The 11,491-nt window shown below is 39.5% G+C and overlaps 1 protein-coding gene across 1 annotated transcript in view; it reads right to left on the bottom strand.

The window, feature by feature from the left end:
• DIAPH3 (diaphanous related formin 3) overlaps positions 1-11,491 on the bottom strand; it is a 560,319-nt gene that overhangs the window by 93,612 nt on the left and 455,216 nt on the right. The gene's annotated exons all lie outside the window — the stretch shown is intronic.

Genomic DNA, 11,491 nt, shown 5'->3' with positions numbered 1-11,491 from the left:
TCAAGGCAGGCTAATCAGGGCACCTGGGTTTAAAAAGGAGATCACTTCAGTCAGGCAAGGAGGAGCCAGAGGAGAGGAAGTGTGTGTGAGGAGCTGAGAGCAAGAGGCGCAAGAGCTGGAGTGAGGGTGTGCCTGCTGGGAGGACTAAGGGTACAACGTTATCAGACACCAGGAGGAAGGTCCTGTGGTGAGGATAAAGAAGGTGTTTGGAGGAGGCCATGGGGAAGTAGCCCAGGGAGTTGTAGCTGTCATGCAGCTGTTAGAGGAAGCATATAGACAGCTGTAATCCACAGGGCCCTGAGCTGGAACCCGGAGTAGAGGGCGGGCCCGAGTTCCCCCCAAAACCTCCCCACTCCTGATCAGACATAGGAGAAGTTGACCCAGACTGTGGGGAAGATCACTGAGGTGAGCAAATCTGCCAAATAAGCACAGGACCCACCAAGGTAGAGGAGGAACTTTGTCACAATGTTCTTGGTCTGGACATTTAGAGTTAAAAAAAAAAAAAAAAAAAAGTGGGCACACAGTCCTAACAGGCACTTACTTTTAGATGGTTCCAAACTTCCACCCTAAGGTCATGCACATTACAAACATAAGAATCTACAGACACAGTTCTCTATGGGGAACCCTATTTCACATACTCCTTCTTTCCTGGAAAAACGTCGTTTCTTGATTAAATTGTTCAATGCTGCATGAAACGTGAATGTTTTGGTTCTATATGGTTTATGCCAGACACAGAGCTTTAAAATATATTTTATGTATGTATTTTCCTTTGCTAAATAAGCCTATTCTTTTATAGAAGGTCAAAGAGTATATTAAAATGTACAATTTTTCCAGTAAACACTTATTTAAGCTATGGTAAATATAATACATATTTAAGATCATTTTAAAAATGTATATTCACCCAAATGATTATAGTTTTTTTTGCAGGTAATTATAGATTTTTCTACTAGAATTAAACATATTTTAGTATGCATTATTTATCTGCTAGATATTAAAGACTCAGAATTACACAATTCCATATTAACTATTCTTCAAAAAAAGATAATTTGTCCATCTCAGCAATTACATAGTATCATGTCAGTCTGATTGGTTACACATACTTCACATTCACACACTAAACCCCCTTTTTTTACTTACATACTAGCTAAATTTTAAGTCTAATTTTTTCAACCATCTTTTTATTTTATCCAAAATATTGAAATTAATTAGGCTTTGCTATGTACACCTTATTTTGATTTTTAAATCATGACTACTGTTTCTTTAATCATGGAGATATACCTATATCATAGAACTGGAAGGGACCCTGAAAGGTCATTGAGTCCAGCCCCCTGCCTTCACTAGCAGGACCAAGTACTGATTTTTCCCCCCAGATCCTGAAGTGGCCCCCTCAAGGACTGAACTCACAACCCTAGATTTAACAGGCCAATGCTCAAACCACTGAGCTATCCCTCCTGCAAACAGGTATTCTAAAATAGCTAACTCTTATTTACAATATATTTCAAAATCGATAACATGCAGCCCTTCGTTGAAATAAATTTCAATCCGAAGCATATTTTGACAGTCAATTTATAAACCTGCTAAAATAAGAGTTGATAACAGGGCTGCCCAGAGGATTCAGGGGGCCTGGAGTCTTCCTGCCACCGAATTGCTGCCGAAGACCTGGCACTGCGGTGGAGGGGTCCTTCCACCATAGGACCCGCCACTGCGGGTCTTCAGGGCACTTTGGCGGCGGGTCCCAGAGCGGAAGGACGCCCCGCTGCCAAATGGGTGCGGAAGATGATCCGGGGGCCTGGGCCCCATAAGAGTTTTCCGGGGCCCCTGGAGCGAGTGAAGGACCCTGCTCCAGGGGTTCCGAAAAAGTCTCACGGGGGCCTCTGCGGGGCCTGGGGAAAATTGCCCCACTTGCTCCCCCCTCTGGGCGGCCCTGGTTGATAACAGAATAAGCAGTGGTACTGACCTAATGAATCCTTTTGCGTAAGGCCATACTAACAGTTTCAAAATAAAAATAAAAGCAATACTCTTGCTGCCTATTCTTAGGCTTTTGAGCATCTCAGTGCTATGCTTAGGCCTATATAAACTGTTGCTGAGATTTGCCCAAGACTTGTCTCTGAAGGTTTGGTGTCAAATTAATCTCCAAGTTGTTGATATCTCTTAACAGGTTTTAAAGTAATTTTTTCCCCACAACCTCTTAAGTCTCTGATCAACACATGTGGGTGTGAGAGTCAAGCGGTGCTTCTGCCCACACAGCGGCACTGTCAACTGCTCCAACAATTTTTTAAACAGAGTAGCCAGTTGCCTTCAGCAGCAATGCTTTTGGGGGCACTCTGTGCTGTTTGCCCAGAGACTGTGGCTGCTCTACAACTGTGCTAGTTAAAGGAATGACAGAAGGAACAACAAATGGCTACAATTAGCATTTGCCCTACTCCTGCAACAGAATTTCATTGCTATGGCAACTGGAGTTGCCCAGACAACATAGGGCTTTGGCTGAGGCTAGGATACGACATAACAAGCACTACCAAATATAATAGCCAGAGTTCAAGCTAATACCCTATCTCACTGGCATTTTAGATCTTTGCCTTTATTTCCCAGTTTAATTAATAAGAGCTGGTTTCTTAATTTTTTCTAACTTGCAGTATGTCTATGATTACTTTAGTAACCAGAAACATTTGAAATACCTGTATTACTCCTTCCTTTTATATAGCCATAAAATATCTGGAATACAGCCAGACAGCCAAATGCAAGAAGTCCTTCCAAATATGCTAATTTTTTCACAGGTGGCATGCATTTATTTCATAGCAACTGATGGAGAGAAAAAAAAGATTTATTCCTAAATAACAGAGCTGTTCTAGCAATGAAGTAAAGGCTGTGACATGGGTGGGCAATAGTCTGCATGGTAAGCCAAGATAAGAGGTGACAAATTTAATTATAACTAAGAACAGAGATTTATTAATTGGGACTAAAACTTAAATTAGCTGAAAATACTTTAGCAGAAACTGAAATGTGTGAATAAAATGTTCCATGAGATGAGATCTCTTCAGCTCTTCAAAACTCTGTTAAACCAAATAAACCAGAGAATTTCATGCTGCTTTTTGCTGTTGGGACATACATTTAACTCAGGAAGCTGCTGTGAATTTCTAAACCTTTGAAAGCATCTTGAAATTAGTTTTTTGATAATGCTAATGAGTTTATCAAATGCAGCGTTCAGTCTGAATAATACATATATAAGTGCTCCTTTAACAGATTCCTATTACAATAATCTGCAGCTAGGCCAATGAATTGACTGGTAGTGAAACACTCCAGGCAGGAAACTAGCACACTTGCAGTCGCAAGGGGTGGGTTTGGGTAAGGTTGCAGCTGCTATAATTTTCTCAACCTCCTAGTGGCTGGAACATGGTGTAAAAGAAATTGCCTGTCCTCCCTGCTGTAAAGTGAGTGCAGGTCTTATACTCCTGAGGGAATTCTGCACCAAAAAATTAAAAATTCTGTATGCATGAATTTAAAATTCTGCAAATTGTATTGATCAATAAATAAATGTGGAGGCTCCAGCATGGCAGTGGGGAGCACAGGCCACTGGCTGCATGGAGGTGGGAGATCACCTCGCAGCCTCCATTCTTCTGGGACAGGGATTCAGCAGTGAAGCTGCACCTGACCCTGACACAGCACAAGGGCCAGGCCTGCCCTAGAAACGCCCCAGGGCCATGCCGCTCTGCGCTAAGCCCACCAGGTATGGGCAGGTAGGCAGGCACGGCCCAGCAGGAGCAGCGAGGACGGGGTCTGGGTATAGAGAGACTTAGCTGGGAGGGTTGCTGGGGGAGTGGGGCTTGGTGGAGTGACGGTATGGTTGCAACTGACTGGGGCTCAGTAGGGTAGGGGTTCTGGTGGGCTTGTCAAGATGGTTCAGGTGCAGGAAACTGAGGGTTTGATGCACCTGCTTAACGGGGGAACTTCAGCTGCTGCTGAGGGTACACTGCATGCCGAACTCCTGCTTCCCCCCGCAATTCCCCTAGTCACTTCTCTTTCCCTTTCCCTTCTTTCCCTACTGTCCCCTACCCCACCCCTCCTTCCCACATCCCCTTCCCCCTGCCCTATCACAGCCCTTCCTTCCTCATGGCCTCTTTTCCATTGCTCACCCCTCCTTCCCCTATTGCCTTACCCTTACCCTGTCCCACCGCAGGCACTCACTGTTGTACAGAAAACAGGATGGCTCGCAGCACACAGAAGGGGATCAGGACCAGCACTAGAACCCCCGGAGACAGCGTCCAACTGAAGAGTCAGCAATATGGAGCAGCACCTGCCTTCAGCCAGGCAGCTCTGTGCTCGTAAAAATGAGGGGAAGTGGCATGTGACACTGCATTCCTCCCCATACCTCGCCTCTGTTTGGGGGGGGCAATGCCCCCCAGACTATGCCCAGGCATCCCTAGCCTCGCCCCCACCTCCATCCCTGCCTGGCTTCCCTTTGCTTCCCCATAATTTTCTGCGGGGAAGCAAAGAAACTCTACAGAGGGATATGAATTCCCCAAGAGCATATATAGGAGGATGACTAAGTTACAGGCAGAACGATAAAATAAAATGATGGAAGGAAAACCTCAATTAACTTTACTTCAGCCTGCATAACTTCTGAAACCATTTCTGTACAGTAAATTCGATCCCCAGTCCTTGGTTTATACCCAAAAAGAGGCAAGGGAATGGACACACTAAAATAATTGCATCCTTTTGATAGGGGGAAAAAATCTTTACACAACTTTTCTTAAAAATAATAAAAATACTGACCCCTTATTGTTTCTTCCTTTTAAGATCATCACTTCTTCTCTATTAAAAAGTCAATTCTGATTATTGAAAAACAAATATAGAAATTCACTTTTTGAGCAGTGATCCAATTAATATCCATCTAATTCAACTGGTCGGATACATAACAATTTCATTGCTGATTTGTAAGCATTTTCTTAGCTTATTTTTGAGTTATGTTTAAGTATGTTAAATTAATACTATTAATTGTGCTGCCTTATTTCATGTTTTCTTAATCTGTGAAAATATATTGATCAAAACCAAAGATAATTAAGTAATATTAACTTTAAACATTACTTTACATTTTAAAAAATCCCAGGAAATCATGAGTTATGGTTCATATTCCAGTGTAATCACTATGTGTATATCAGGGCTCACTCAAATATCAAAAAGATTTAAATCCATGTGGTCTGTTTACCTTTGATGTAGAGGGGAGACACATAGATAATATAAATACTAACAGAAGTTACAATAGAACACCATTGTACATTGCTAGAAAATAAGGCATTATATATATTCCACTAACAAACCCAAAGGATATCTCAAAGAACAGAGTTTTACTCTGTTTGATTTTACTGGCTTTTATTGATTGAAACCAGACTCTGAAAGTTACTTCAGCTTTCTGTGTGGAAATTTAACTCTGCTTCCAGCTAGGATTGGACAACATTATGGATCACCTGATAAATGTTCTGTTCATTCCCTCTGAAGCATTTGATATTGGCCAGTGTTGGAAGACAGGATACTAGACTAGATGGACCTTTGTTCTAACCCACTGTGCCCATTCTTATGCTTTTATAAGAGTTAAAATTAAATCCTACATCATTTCGCTCTGCCCAGCTGCCTCAAAGCTCATAAAAGTAAAAAGCACTAAACACTAAGAAATCTATTAAAAAAAAATTATTTCCCCCCAGTTTTGCTGAAAAGTGGCATGAATTTGTGTCATTGTCTATGTGAGCCCAGTGTACAGAAAGGCTGAAAATTTAATCTTTATTTAATCCTGGTTAAATACTTGAAAAAGTTTAAATTTGACTCACCAAGACTAATGAGTATTGATTACAAGCAATTTAGGGACACACTTGGAATGGGCGTCCACCATGGAACAGAAGCTAAAGGCTACAGAGTGTCACTGACTCTCTGGATCAGAAGGGCTAATGGGCCAAGTGATGTAAATTGAGTTAGTTAGCATCACTGATTTTTTGGCCCAAAGTAGGTCTAACTTTTCAAGAAGATTCTAACTAATTTTGTTAGGCAACAGAGTTAAATGGTTTAACCATTAAGAGTTATCCTGAACTTTCCGGGAGCTACTATTATTGGAGTCATAAAACACCTAAGAGACTCCAGGTTGACTGCAACAGACTGGTAAACACAAGAATTTGTTGCAGTGAGCCAAATGAGGTCTGTTTTTCTCTTAATTTAAAGAGTGACTGGTGTTTGGAAACATGTGGCCAGATACTCAGCTAGGATAAATTGCTGTAGCTCCATTTCCATAAACAGATCTACACAGATTTTGACCAGCTGAAAATTTGGTCCATTGTTCCTAAGAAGAAAAGATACCAGGAGTTTGGAACCTGCAATATATTCATGTGAAAAGAAGGAGTCATTTGCTTAAATGGGAGAAATACACAGAGCTGGTATATGTTTGCTAATGTGTCATCTATATCTAGCATTTTAACTTGCAAGTTGTATAGGTACTGTAAATTAAACTGGGGACATAGTTTCCTTTTGGTATTTTCTTCTCTCTCTCTCTTTGGAGCAGGGAGTGGGAGGAGGTTAAACAAGAAAAAAAAATTAAAAAGTTCAGCTAGGAAAGGAGTAGCCATGTTAGCCTGGATCTGGAAAAGCAGCAAAGAGTCCTGTGGCACTTTATAGACTAACAGACGTATTGGGGCATGAGCTTTCATAGGCGAATATCCACTTCATCAGATGCATGCATCTGACGAAGTGGGTATTCACCCACGAAAGCTCACGCTCCCATACGTTTGTTAGTCTATAAGGAGCCACAGGACTCTCTGCTGCTTTTGCAACAAATTGGCATTCCAGTAGCCTGAGTGACTAAAGTATAAACTTGGAAATACAATTGTATCTCCGATTTCAAAAGGTCTAAAGCACAGCCAGAGGTGGTCATGGAGTGGAATTAACCATTTATGATATGGTGATGGTTTAGAGGTTGCTGTAAAATCCCTAGCTGTTAACAAAAAAAAAAGACTGGTGTATTACAGTAAATGTAAAGCAAATTCCACATTCTTGTAACATCCCACAGGGTCTAGGACTCATTTACATCTACACATTTGTTGGATATATATATTTGACCATAACATAGTTTTGGCTTAGCCACAATAAAACTCTTACCTAATTTAATTTGAGACAGAAATACTATTGTTGAGTAACGCAATATTAGTCAAACAACACTGGCTGGCTTAATGGGCCTGTACAGATGGCTAAAATTTATGTATATTTTAGAAGGAATATATATTGTTGATTATGTTTACCTTGTACCCCTACATTTAATATGAAGCCTCTCTATATTAAAAAGAACAGGAGTACTTGTGGCACCCTAGATACTAACAAATTTATTTGAGCATAAGCTTGGATGCATCCGAAGCAGTGGGCTGTAGCCCACAAAAGCTTATGCTCAAACAAATTTGTTAGTCTCTAAGGTGCTACAAGTACTCTTGTTTTTTTTGTGGATACAGACTAACACGGATGCTACTCTGAAATCTTTCTATATTGCAAACTCTTCAGGAAAGGGACTGTCTTTCTGTATGTGTGCAAAATGCCTAGCAAATTATGGGAGCTTCTGGAATACAAACAATAGTTACAGGGGTGAACTTCAATTGCGTTCTATAGTTGAATGCAAGAATTCTCTTAGTTCTTTGTTTTAGATGGAAAATTACACATGTAAGTGGTTTACCTTGTGCAAATACACAGGTGTCTCCTAAATATAAGGTTATTGTTAGGATAAGAATTGTGCAGTCCTCTCCTAATACAAATAACATACTCATGCTTTATAAGTTGACTGATACAGCATTAACTAGTCATCTCATGTTGGGAAGATCTGAACATCAAAACATTCTACTGCAGCTGTCACTCTTTTGGCTCCTATCAAATCAATAAGTTGATTTAAAGAAAACTTCACACTATTATTTAAACAAATACATTTAGATCTGAAGACTCAACCCATCATAGCCATGCATATCAGAGGGCTGAATTCTGCCCTTAATGTTTACACAATAAAGTCATTCTTCTGCATAATAATTGGTATTTTTGCAGGACAGACAATACTTCCAGCCTTTGATATGATTGTCATCTCTCGTTGTCATACTGTTTCCCACAAATGATGCAAGTTAGCTTTCTCAAAAGCAGACTCAAAGACTGGTTTTAATTAAAGCTTACTTACAAATAAAATGTAGTTTAGTTATACCTGATAAAGTGTGCTCTTGACTAACTGAACCTTCACAGTACTATATAAAGAAATGTTATTTATTGCAAGCCTTTATAATTTATCTATATAGAGGTAGAAACACCAAATGTTTGGAAACTATTTTTAAAAAAGTGGACTAGTTCTTATTTTTAAAACTAATGGCTTAGATTAAAAGCAGAACCATTTTATATAGAAAGAGAAAATACTCTACAATCACCGGCAGCACTGCAATGTTAAAGGGCAGAGATGAGGAAAACTTTACCCTTTAGGGTGAATGTTGGGGTACCAGTGGCAGTGAAAAACCTGGGGAAAAGTGCATTCCAAAGCAAGGCTATGACTGGCATATATTTCTGATCGGAACCAGTCTAGAGGTGAGGGTGCTCCTCCAAGAACATCATGGCTCCAAAATGAGGCGATTTTGGCAAAAGTCTTTTAACTTAGGAATAATTTTACTAATTATGTATGAGACAATATTTTAAATTATTAATTACTTCTTACTGTGTATGCAGTTGTCTATTGTTTTTATTAAGATATATTACTGAGACCAACTCTGAATTAAATTATATAACTCCTTGTGTACCTGTATGTGCTGTGAATTCTTACGAATGTCATGGCATTAAATACTCAAATGGACATGATGTTTTGTGTAGTTCCTAACTTTATGAATAAATTCCAGTCTGAGTTATTTGCAGTATAATGTCAGTTTCTTCAAAACACACGAGTAATGCTTTACAACTAATGAACTGTAGAAGATATATTTTTATAATCACCTTTTGTAAAATATCACCCTTTTTGCAATATGGCACAGTGTATTTTACAGTTTATCAGCATTAAGCCATTGTCCAACAAATTTCTATTTTAACATGATAGGTCTCCCATCACGGATTACAACAGCTATAAATTGCATTAGAGTTTACTGTTAGTGCTAGTATCTAACACTAAAGTGGCTTGTACTGCCAAAATACTGATAGTAGTTACAGGACAACAGAGAGTGACAAGATTGAGGGGGTTGGCGAGAGGGGGATGAGGAGAGTGACCAGAAGGATAGAATAGATAGAGTTCAGGGATAAGAGTTCAGAGACAACAGGAAGGAACTGAAAAATGAGAGGGAGACTAACCCCAAACCACAGGGAACGAGCCAAATCTAAAAAGGAGCCTCAATGAAAAACACAAAAGCTAAATACTAAAAATATTATTTTATCATTACTGGAGAGTTTACCTTTCTTTAAAAAAAAAAAAAAAATATAGGTTGTATTTTAACCAGCTCTCACTATAACAGAGAAGGGAAATAGGTGGTGATATCACCACACCACTTTCTGAGTGATGTAAAATTCACTCTTGGATTGTAGGTTTCTTTACTTTTTGGCAAAGCTGCCGCAACAGTTTATGATCAGAGATCTCACCACATAAGTTTTCAACACAGTGATCTCCTGGCAACTGCTGTTAGGTGGATAAACAAAAACAGGGTTAACTCAGTGGAGAGTAATTGGCTGTGTCCTGTTTTCAGTCAGTGACTTGCAAACAGCGAAAGAGCAGACATGAAGCAATGGTGTAAGCTTGGAGACTGATTAGTCAGGAAGCTATTGCTAAAGGCAGCAAGAGCAGCACCTATCCCAAGAGCTCTCTCACAGCAGTTTTCTCTGCCTTGTGAGACTCAAATGGAAATCCCTTAATACACTATGCCCTTCATTTATTGTTGCTAGTGGACATTTGAGAGCATTTTAGAATGCAACTTTTTTGAGCAGTTGCCCAATGATGGATCACATTGAATTAAAAGGACTTTTACATTTTTTTCCTTAGGGACAGGGGAAGACTACCATCTACAGTACAATTAGGAAACCAGGTCTTTTACTTGATAGTAAAGCATTTTCTATTCTCTGTTGAATAGCCAAAATACTATTTGTGACTGCTCATACATCTCTTTAAAGTACTCTTCAGGCTAAATCTAAAGAACTTAATGTGACTATTAAAAGACTTATGACAAAACTGGCTCCGCTAAAACTTGTACAAGTAAATACTGATGGTCTATACTGTTTTGAAGTATGTTAGCATGCCACTAGGAATACATTAAATAAAATATAAAGTATACTGCTCAGCAGCTAACATCAAATTTTAATACTGTAAATTAAGATAGCTGTGCATTGTTAGATATAAGGAAAACACTAGGATAGTAAGTGACAAAATATCATTACCCTAGCGATATAACACACACAACATCAAGTTAAAAACATTATTAAGGTTGCAAAGTCAAGCACTCAGAAATTAGGAATTATCAGAATTACTGCTTGTGCAGAGGGAGAAATGAGAAAGGTTTCCGCCCACATATAACAGCTAGGAAAAGGAGATAGGAGATAGAAGGTGGCAAAGGGTAGCAGAGAGTTGGGTGGGGTGTGTGTATGGGAGTTTCTTCCCCCTTAAAAATGAGAAAACAAAGAGAGAAAGTCATGGTCTTTGCTTCAAAGATAATGAGCTCTTCCTTCCCACAAACTGCTGAGGAAATGGCTGGGGGGAGGGAGGGGAGGAGAGAGAGAGAAAGAAAAGAAGTGATCTCCAAAAACAGCTGACACCTACAATACAAATAAAGGCTGCCATGAAAGTGTCTCCACCAGGAAGGTCATGGGAGACTGCTTTGGTGAGAAGTTCCAAGCCACTTTCTAACTGCTGAAACACTGAGCATATAACCAGAGCGGATATTCTGGTCCCTCCTTTGGTGGCTATAGACAAATGGGAGATCAGCCTGTGGCTTGTAAGTTTTTTCCTCTGCCTACCAGGTGTATGAGATTTTTCAAGACTTTTTCTCAACATCTTTAGACACTTTGGCTGCTGTAGCATAATGTGGCAACACTTGAAAGTGATATAACTGCTACATGGGTTGGCACAGGATGTGAATTCTGACCCATGCATCAGGTATATTCATCAAGACTCAAATAGTTAAAATATAGTTCTTACATTTATTTTTTTACTTTAGGTTTTACTTTCACTTCAATAGATGTCATAGTAGAAAGACAGCCCTGCAGACAAACAAGATGATTTTGAGTTTCAAAGGGAGATGATGGTTATAGTTAGCACAATGGACAATGCCATAACGCCACAACAGTATATATATGGCCCTTTGTTTTCAGTTTTTATTTTATTCAATTTTTCCTGGGAATTTAGTGGTGTTTATTACTACAACAACAAGAACAGCTGAAAATAGGTGCAAAAAACCCTTAATTTTTATGGGAAAATATCAGAGTGTTTATTTTGGTGGACAAAAGGATGGGGAAAAAAGTATTCACTAGATTA

Source organism: Chelonoidis abingdonii, chromosome 1 (genome assembly GCF_003597395.2).
Source record: "Chelonoidis abingdonii isolate Lonesome George chromosome 1, CheloAbing_2.0, whole genome shotgun sequence".
Lineage (NCBI taxonomy): Eukaryota > Metazoa > Chordata > Testudines > Testudinidae > Chelonoidis > Chelonoidis abingdonii.
This window is presented reverse-complemented; position numbering and strand designations above follow the sequence as displayed.